This window comes from Lepidochelys olivacea (assembly GCF_965140295.1).
Source record: "Lepidochelys olivacea isolate rLepOli2 genome assembly, chromosome: 2".
Taxonomy (NCBI): Eukaryota; Metazoa; Chordata; order Testudines; family Cheloniidae; genus Lepidochelys; species Lepidochelys olivacea.
The window spans coordinates 71791433-71799673 of record NC_140412.1 but is presented as its reverse complement, the minus strand read 5'-3'; the positions used below and the strand labels follow the sequence as shown (position 1 = coordinate 71799673).

The 8241-nt window shown below is 42.3% G+C and overlaps 1 long non-coding RNA gene across 1 annotated transcript; it reads left to right on the top strand.

The window, feature by feature from the left end:
- The first annotated feature begins 1792 nt into the window (after positions 1-1792).
- Positions 1793-7622, top strand: LOC311516969. Its single transcript, XR_014710545.1, has 4 exons — positions 1793-1943; positions 5028-5127; positions 5842-6001; positions 7265-7622. It is a non-coding gene; the product is annotated as an uncharacterized lncRNA (long non-coding RNA).
- Positions 7623-8241: the final 619 nt, after the last annotated feature.

Genomic DNA, 8241 nt, shown 5'->3' with positions numbered 1-8241 from the left:
AGGGATCATGACCTTTTAACCAATCGTTGTGAGGTAGCTAGCACTGTAAAAAAAAGTACCAATAACAACAACAAAACTAGATCCAAAAGAGGAAATGTTTTTGATACTCTGAGGAGCCTAATTTCATTTCATATACAGTCTGGGTCCAGTTCTTCCCTCAGATAGTTCAATGCAATTCTACTGACTTTAATGTTCGCTGCATACATGTACCTTAGCAAAGAATTTTGCCATCCTCCTATATTTTTTTAAATTAAAACAGTATGGCCCCAATTTTCAAGGGTCTATTGATATTGGGTACCTCCATTTTTGAGACTCTGAGACTCAGTTTTCCACCGCCACAAAGCACCAGCAGCTCTAAATGAAGTCAAACAGGAAAGTGAGGATCTAGATTGTCCCATTTGGGCACTCCAAAAATGCACACACCCAAGTCAGGCCAAAATTGTAAAAGTTGTTGCTATGTAGCTCTTACACTCTATTTATACTGGAGCATACACTAAATATTCATGGTGTGTGTGCCTACTATTACAAAACTTTTGGCATTGTCTTAGGACTGTATGGTGTGTGAGAGTCAAAAGGTTTAAGCTTTGATGTTGATCCACCAAATGCTGGTCACATGCGAGCTGATCTGTCAACATAATAACCCACTGAATGGCAAGGACACCCCCCCCCACTCACTCCCCAAACAGGGAAATGAAACCATGCAAAAAATATAGTAATTATTCATTCAGAGGATCCTAACTGGAATTGCCAGCCTTCTGTAGAATCCTCTGTGGACTGCAGGCAGAACTGGCAAACAAAAAGGAAAAGAAAATGCTTTTCTGGCTGCTCACAAAATATAACCGGCATTAAAAATAATCAACTATGGAGCGTGCCACACAGTGAACAATTAGATGGTTGTCTAACAGCTTCAGGAATAATGTTAGCTACCAACCAATCAAATGCCGTCATCAGGTTGTAAAAATCAAACAAAGGAAGAAAAAAATCTCATGCTTCCCCCATCCACCTAATTAACTTGCTTTTCTTTGAGGTGGTAGTGGGGTGGGGGGCGGTGGGGGGGGGGGGGTTGCGTTGCGCACAGGGTGAATTCCAAATAGATAAAAGCTGGGTAAACCACTCCAGTGGTGAGCCTCATGCTGAAGTACTTAACCAGAAACAAATGCTCCGGATACTTTTGTTTTGGTCTTTCACTGGCACCTATCCTGGACCTCTGATGAGCCTCCTGTAGGTTGCTTCTGCAGGTGACCATGCATGTGCTCCCAGAACCAACTGCTAGTGCAACATTTTTTTAACATCAAATAAACCCTTATTTGCTTAAAACTTAACTTTTTAAAATACACACTCAATCTCAATAATAAAAAAGAGCCGGCAACACAAGGAGCCAAAGGGCAGTGGAAGGAATTTTTGTTCAAAAGCTTGTTGCTTTAATTATTTATTTTTGTAACAATGCACTTTCAAAGCCTTTAAAGAACAGGCTCCTCCTCCCTTAGTTGCCTGCCAAAATGATATTTAGTGGAGGGGGAGTAGCTGCCTTTTAAAAGATTAGGTAGCAATCAGAGAGAAAGAGTCAAATAGAAAGGCTTTCCCAAAACTGGTTCCATTCTGAACGGTCCATGAAAAGAAACATAGAGTAGGGAGTACCGGGGAAGAGAGGAGGAGTACTTTTAAAATCTTTTAAGCAAAAAGGTTTTGATATGGTCCTTGTCATAAATATAAAGGGAAGGGTAAACCCCTTTGAAATCCCTCCTGGCCAGGGGAAAGCTCCTCTCACCTGTAAAGGGTTAAGAAGCTAAAGGTAACCTCCCTGGCACCTGACCAAAATGACCAATGAGGAGACAAGATACTTTCAAAAGCTGGGAGGAGGGAGAGAAACAAAGGGTCTGTGTGTCTGTCTATATGCTGGTTTCTGCCCGGGATAGACCAGGAATGAAGTCTTAGAACTTTTAGTAAGTAATCTAGCTAGGTATGTGTTAGATTATGATTTCTTTAAATGGCTGAGAAAAGGATTGTGCTGAATAGAATAACTATTTCTGTCTGTGTATCTTTTTTGTAACTTAAGGTTTTGCCTAGAGGGGTTCTCTATGTTTTGAATCTAATTACCCTGTAAGATATCTACCATCCTGATTTTACAGGGGGGATTTCTTTATTTCTATTTACTTCTATTTTTATTAAAAGTCTTCTTGTAAGAAAACTGAATGCTTTTTCATTGTTCTCAGATCCAAGGGTTTGGGTCTGTGGTCACCTATGCAAATTGGTGAGGCTTTTTATCCAACATTTCCCAGGAAAGGGGGGGTGCAAGTGTTGGGAGGATTGTTCATTGTTCTTAAGATCCAAGGGTCTGGGTCTGTAGTCACCTAGGCAAATTGGTGAGGCTTTTACCAAACCTTTTCCAGGAAGTGGGGTGCAAGGTTTTGGGAAGTATTTTTGGGGGGAAAGACGCGTCCAAACAGCTCTTTCACAGTAACCAGTATTAGTTTGGTGGTGGTAGCGGCCAGTCCAAGGACAACGGGTGGAATATTTTGTACCTTGGGGAAGTTTTGACCTAAGCTGGTAAAGATAAGCTTAGGAGGTTTTTCATGCAGGTCCCCACATCTGTACCCTAGAGTTCAGAGTGGGGGAGGAACCTTGACAGTCCTGATTACTAGTGATATTAGTATAATAGCCATGCCTTCTATTTAATCATCTCAAAGCACTTTACAAAAATTAATCCTCACAAGATGCATACAAAGTAGGCAAGAGAAATACATACATACACATGCGGGCATGCGCACACACAGAGGGAACAAGTTAGGAAGTTAGATTCTGAGTTAGAATGGAAAAGCTCTTTAATGTCACAAAGCATCATTACAGAAACCGATCGACTTCCAAGTATTAAAAATAGAAATAACAATATTGCTCTCTCTTCCTTCCTTCTCATCCTATTGGAAAAATAATTTGATTAGCTTAAAGGGGTTTGTATATGTGAGTGGGTGTCTGTAGGAGTTTTTGAAGAGAAAACTAAGTCGAATAAATGATTTTTGCATTTTATTCTGAACGGGCTAAATTATCTGGTCATCCTTATCTCTTTTAGAAGGGAGTTCCATAATCTAGATTGAATTCCTGTGAAAATTCTGTCTCCTGCACTCACAAACTCCTAATATTTGGGAACACTTTCATTGTTCCATTGGAACACTGCTGGAGGTCATAGTCATGGAAGCAAATCTCAGGTAACCAGGGCCAATCCCAGTGAGGGCTTTGAAAGTCAGGAGAAGAGACCTTGAACTGGATTCTGTGTTCATTGGAAAGCCAATGCAGACAGCAGAGCACCAGGGTGATATGTTCACAGTGACCTGTAGGAGATGAACTGTATTTTGTACCAGTTGAAGCTTTTCCAGAACATCTGGCTTTATTCCTAGATATGAAGATGGCTTTGTGAACCTAAGGAGGGAGTGCAGAGATAGCTCTAAACCCTACCTACCCAGTCTTGAGGCCGCTTTTGCTAGGCTGGGCTCTTTGGTGAACACTGGAAAAGCCCAAAGGACAGTCCAGCTACCAGTAATCATGAAGGTGTAAGGATGTCCTTGCCACTTCCTCTTTGCCAGTAGCAGGGAAGGGGTGGGCTTAAAAGCCACTAAAATGTCTCTACACCACCTCAGGTTCCTCCTGCATTGTGCGAGATCTTCCAGGGGCCAGATCTGACGGCTTCAGAGCTGCTTTGCATCATATGAATTGGATAAGATGGGTGGTCACCTTCTGGTCAGTCACAATTGGACATTTTTTGCAGCGTAGTTATTTGTGTATTCAAAAGCACCAAGGAGACCTAAAGGCTTTGGACCTATTTAATATCTCATAGTAGATGCCCTTGACAGTAACGGATATTACAAAGGAGGCAAGTTCTTTAAAAAGCTTCCCTCTCTGTAACAGTATCCTCTTAATCTTACCTGGGTTCAGCTTTGGCCAGCTTCTCAGGCATCAGTTTTGGCTAGGCATGAGGAAAGCTGGGAAACAGTGCCCTATATGCATGACTTTTCCAGAGACCTCCCAAACTACCATTCAGTGTCTAACTTTTTCGAACTGAGGTTATTGAGACACAAGCAAAACAGTCTCCAACACTGGCTGCCAGTATTCTGGATCCCTCTCCATCAAGCTTCAGGCCAGGCAGGGCATGCTACAGAGATAGCATTTGTTGCTCCGGTGGGTGACCTCTTCCTCATCATAGACAAGAGAACTACATCCATACTCGCCTCATGCGACTTCTATTTGGGATCTGACACCACTAATCACCAAATACTCTTGTCCTGCCTCCAGGAAGCACTGAAGTGAATGGACATGGCCTGAAATGGCTCAGGTCATCCCTCCCAGATAAAATGGAGATGGTTATTATGGACAACTCTCCCTCTAGACCAGATCCCTTCCCTTGCATCCCACAAGGCTCAGTCTTGTCCTGCATATTATTCAACATCTGAATGGTAAAACAATGGCTGAAGTGTCAGAAGTATGCAGATGATACACAGCTCTGTGTAAACAACATCATACCCGCCAAGAAGCGAAAAAGAAGAATACTGTGTCCAATTGAAAATACAGGGGAAATTTAAGCAGGCAAAACATATTTATCCTTGTTGTAATGTGGCCAGGACACCAAGATTAATATCTCTGCTGTGGCAGATATGACAAACACAGGCCTATCTGAGATTATTGCATTTTACATGGAAAGCATGAAAACTTCAAAGACCATTATACTGAGAAAGGGGCAGACAGTATGAGCCATAGAATATCCTCAGCCCCTTGTGCTAATACATTTGATATGTAATTGTGTTTTCCTGGCTCACTAGGGGGATTTTTCTGCAGAATCTGGGAGCACTAAGAGGTGATTAACGCAAAATCTCCATGCTGGTTATGCAGATACCCAGCCTTTAAGCTTGGCCTCCTGTGGGAAAAGGGGCTCTTACTGATTTTACCTGGTCTCTGAAGGCTGAGACACACAAAAAAAAAAGGACTTGGGGTTCAAAAGGCCAGCTTGAACTAACACAGTGGTCTTCTTTTTATTTCAGCAAATAGACCTGACCTTTGATCCAAGGGAGGGGGACCAACTTTGCTGAGGAGTTAGAAAGGTTTGAACCTGCCAGGGTCTGGACTGATGGTTGACTTCTGGTATGTTAATATGTGTCTAGATCTCTTTTTCTTTTATGTTTTCTCTGTATGCTTTAAAAGAGCTGTTTGAGTTCCTGGTATATCATGGAACCATAGAAACTTTAAGGTCAGAAGGGACCTTTATGATCACCTAGTCTGACCTCCTGCACAACGCAGGCCACAGAATCTCACGCACCCACTCCTGTAACAAACCCCTAACCTATGTCTGAGCTATTGAAGTCCTCAAATCATGGTTTAAAGACTTCAAGGTGCAGAGAATTCTCCAGAAAGTGACCCATGCCCCACACTGCAGAGGAAGGTGAAACCCCCCCACACCAGGGCATCTGCCAATCTGCCCTGGAGGAAAATTCCTTCCTGACCCCAAACATGGCGCTCAGCCTTGTCCTAAATTCCCTCTGACTTTCATATCACTGTCATCATCCTTGGAAAGGAGCCAAAGACCAAGGGGCTGGTCCTTGGTTACACCTGCTGGGGATAACCACATTAAGGAGCAGGGGGTTACAGCCTAAAACTCGTGGTCAGAAGGGAGCAGGATGTGAACATCTACCCAGATAGAGGTGATGGCTAGTTGTTTAAGACCTGGGAGCACTCCTTGAGCAAACCACATGGGGGTAAAAGTGCAGTTACTCTAAAACAGTGACACCTGCTATTAAGAAAAGTATCAATTTCATGGTCCTACATAATGCAGTCCTTTGTTTCATCACTCATTTTCAGGAGGGCATTTCCAGCAGCACAGTGCATGAGTACCACACTGGAGCAGAAGAAGAAGCGTGTCACCCAGTGTATCATGATCATCACTTCCAGCAACAGAAGCTAGATGTTCCTTGGACGCTTCCCATTCTAACACCAACCTGTCCCGATCCCTCCTTAGCTTGTGAGTGCTGAAAAGATCACAGCAGAGTAGATGGTGGTCTGACTGCAGTCAGAGAATTTGGAGGTTCACCCATCACTCATTTCAAAAGTGTCATCTTTCATCTCTGGGTGAATTTTAATTCCTTCAGTAGTATCTTAGTGTGCCCAACAATATGAGGCTGAGGGAAACATTCTGGAATGCACCTAATTATGGTTTCCCTTTTCTTAATTTAGTATGCATGCAACTCTGCAGGGCCTGTCAAATTATGTGGGCAGGAAATGTTTTCATGTGACCATATTCCTTTTTTAATAAAACCAGGGACCCTAGAATTGTAAGGGTAGTGATGTAGGTTATATATACTTACTATGATTCAATTAATACACCACATGGGGACTGAGATTTGAAGGTTCTTTGTCATTAGCAAGAGAAAAAAAAGGATAATCAGAGGGTAAACCAATCTTACCAGGGTAAGCAGAGGGTAACTGAGGCTGAAAAGGGCAATAGTTGACTCCTGCGATGTTTAAAAGAATCTTCTGGCTGGTCCACGTATTGCCCTGGTGACTGTAATGTCTTTCTTCCACTGAACAGGAATACATCCACTCTCACATGAGAAGAAGCTTAGCTGCCACCCAGTGGAATTTAGGTGGCATTGCATTATGGCAGCCCCTCCCAATTCTAAACAGAGCTGGCTTCATACTGATAAATGGTGGAAGTTGAGTTGGAATTTAAAGAGCAGTTGTCCAGAAAAAAATAGCAAAAATGGCATAATAGGCCTCATGGTTTATTGTGTCTCAGTGACTCCAGATCAAAAATGTTCAATCTGCAAGTTAAAATGTGTTTTTTTTCCCAAACTGCCAACTTGGCAAACTCGACCTGGGATCTTAAAGTCAAGCTGGCTCACATATCACTGGAAATATTTTCTGCAGGACGGCTTAAACCCTCAGCATCACAAGTTGTTGAATCAACTTTCTAAATTCCTCCGGATCAAAATTCTGTGCTGATGTCCTCATTATACTGTATTTTTGTTTGGTTGTACTGCACCTATTTTAATATTTTGGACAATTTTATTATTTGCAGCCTGACATGGTTTTTGTACAATTGGGGTGGGTAATACTGTAAGTCCATTTGAAAAAAGTGGGAGCAGGGCAGGAAAAGACAAAGGAGAAGTACATTTGGGGACTGGGTGCTGGTAAGGTACAGGTAAGGATGTAGGGCATGATACCTGCTTGTACATGTTGTCATGGGCCCTGGAAATCTTGTGTGACAGACTCATCTCCATTCCAGAGTTCAAGAATTGCAAGGACAGAATGGATACAAGCAGCAATACCAGTGAAAAGAAAAGAAAAGGAGAGCTCAACTCATACCTCCAAACTGGCTCTTACTAAGCTCTAAACCAGTTATTGCAGTGGCTGCAGGTCATTCCTTCCACAGAGCCTTCCCTCTAGTAACTCTTACATTATGTCCTGAAGAGGATTTCCCAGCCTTCCCTGCTCTCAATGTGACAGCACCATATGACAACCTGTCTACTCCTTTTTAAAAACATTCTTCTGCAGCTTTTAGAATAGCATTACAAGTTTGTGCTTGGGCATAGGAACTAGAAAATGAAATTGACCAGAAACAAAAGTGAAAGTGACTAAACTGTGGCCCAAACTGAGTGAAATGCAAGAAATTGACAGTATTACCTGGAATGCTTCATTAGATTTTTTTAAACTATCCACAACTAATGCAGAGCATAGATTTGCACATATTTTAAAGTGTTTTTCCCCCCAATATCTATATTCTCCTTCTTATAATTAAAAGGGTGTCTTGTCATCATATATCTTAGGAATGGGAGAACAAACAACTGTGCGGAATGCTTTGAGCACCTGCAAATTGACTGGAACCTTGGGTATGTCTATACTGAGGTGTGACTGCAGCTCACATGGACATCCTTGCACTAGCCTTATCCATGCTAGTATGACTAAAAATAGCAGGGTAGATGCTACAGTGAGGGCTATCCAAGCCCACCTCAGAACCTGGATAGTGACTCATGTTGCTAGCCCTTGCTACTGCATCTACACTGCTATTTTTAGTCATGTTTGCGTGCGACTGCATATGTAAGCTGCAATCACATCTTGGATTTCAGTGGATACATACCACCAGTGACAAGTCCTGCAAGGTGTCAAGTGTCTCCCAAGTAAAGCTGTGTGCCCTAAACACCTCACAGTATAGCACCTTTATTATACCATGGAACCTATCAAGAGCCTTTCCAAACTGTTTTC